This window comes from Lygodium microphyllum, chromosome 3, assembly GCF_053477565.2.
Source record: "Lygodium microphyllum isolate KBCC chromosome 3, Lygodium_microphyllum_v1.1.10, whole genome shotgun sequence".
NCBI classification, from domain to species: domain Eukaryota; kingdom Viridiplantae; phylum Streptophyta; class Polypodiopsida; order Schizaeales; family Lygodiaceae; genus Lygodium; species Lygodium microphyllum.
The window spans coordinates 164139966-164141861 of NC_141137.1; the positions used below are offsets into that span (position 1 = coordinate 164139966).

The 1896-nt window shown below is 44.7% G+C and overlaps 1 non-coding gene across 1 annotated transcript; it reads right to left on the minus strand.

Annotated features, from left to right (window-relative positions):
• Positions 1–667: 667 nt before the first annotated feature.
• Positions 668–904, minus strand: LOC148039117 (small nucleolar RNA U3). Its single transcript, XR_015690491.1, has one exon. It is a non-coding gene; the product is annotated as a small nucleolar RNA U3 (small nucleolar RNA).
• Between the last annotated feature and the right edge of the window lie 992 nt (positions 905–1896).

A 1896-nucleotide genomic window follows, 5' to 3' on the forward strand; every position in this document is an offset into this window, starting at 1 on the left:
AGGATACTCTATAGGAAAGATCTTTAAAGCACCCACCAATGACAATATATGGATATGAAGCACATGGTGAATGGCGGAAGAATAGTTTGCCTGAATTGGATTATACATTAGATTTGAATTCCCCCTCATCTTGATTAATCCTTTGTAATGTTGAGTGCCTACAATAGCAGTTGAAGTATTGAGTGCGAGCCCGCAAAATATAGGAAAGATCTTTAAAGCACCCACCAATGACAATATATGGATATGAAGCACATGGTGAATGGCGGAAGAATAGTTTGCCTGAATTGGATTATACATTAGATTTGAATTCCCCCTCATCTTGATTAATCCTTTGTAATGTTGAGTGCCTACAATAGCAGTTGAAGTATTGAGTGCGAGCCCGCAAAAAGAGGAGACCCGTCAGATCGCCCGACAGCCTTCACCACCGGCTGGAATGCGCACAGTGGGACGTTCGTCAAGGCGCCCCGCAAAATATAGGAAAGATCTTTAAAGCACCCACCAATGACAATATATGGATATGAAGCACATGGTGAATGGCGGAAGAATAGTTTGCCTGAATTGGATTATACATTAGATTTGAATTCCCCCTCATCTTGATTAATCCTTTGTAATGTTGAGTGCCTACAATAGCAGTTGAAGTATTGAGTGCGAGCCCGCAAAAAGAGGAGACCCGTCAGATCGCCCGACAGCCTTCACCACCGGCTGGAATGCGCACAGTGGGACGTTCATCAAGGCGCCCGGGAGAAGGGAAGGGCGAGCCCTTCTCATCCCCGCGGCGACAAACTATTCGCGCTCTGGCGGCCGAGCCATGCCTCGTCTTCCGGGCTGTGCAGGGCTTGTTTGTACTGGAATGTCCAGGCAAGAGGTACGAACTATAGAACAGATCCTGTTCAAGTATAGTCGTGAGAGAGGAAGCGCATCCGCCTGCGCGTCCATATAGAGCATCTTGCGCGGCAGCGCAGTGCTTACGGGTTTGAGCAAGCTCGATGCACCGTAACAAGCCTCTGCTCTCTCAGGGGTACCCCGGCTGTGTTACGCGTAGATAGGAGGGGTCGAAGCGAGCGCAAAACCTCAACGATTATGGATCCTCGCTTAACTGGGACCTTACTCGCATTATTATGATATTAACAAACTTAAAGTTGGTGCTTATTGTTCGTGTAGGCTAGATTAGCTACCTAATTAGTCTTAAAGTTGGTGCTTATTGTTCGAGGATGGTGTTGTTATATATGTAGGATGCAATTAGTCTTAAAGTTGTCATTAGTGCTTGAAAAGCATCTAAACGATTGTTACAGTGTGCCTCGTACCTGTTAGGATAGTTGTAGCTCACGAGAACCTAGAAATAGCATGGTATACTTGATATGAAAAGGAGCCATGTTGTGCGTGTGTCCTGACACCAATTGAGCCCTAACTTAAATGTCGAGTAAGGTTTATTTGACCATATGGCCAAAAAGGAAACCTATGTAGCTCTAGCCTACAAGTTAGATGGAGCAGCTAACTCAAGGCACAATGAATTTTGTCTCAAGTTTTGGAAGTTATCAGGGACCCCTAAATTTGGTCCCATTAGAGATGCACCCTAGCTAGGGCTCCAATCGAGACAATGATCCCCTTAGCAGGGATTCAACTCAGTGTCATGACCCAGTAGTAAAGCAAATATTCCCTACTTTATTGGCAAAGGTTAATAATATGATATGTCAATCAAGACAACCTACAACCTTCATGGGCTATAAGAAGGTGAACCTCTCGTCAGGACCATAAATCATCCAATTATTCATCCGGGCCATGGAACTTTATTTTCCTTAAATTTATTTAGAGAGAGCCACAGAGAGAGACGATTGATCATCGATTTGAAGGTAAAAATGGTAAAAGGGCCAATAGACAACACACCTCCCACCCCAA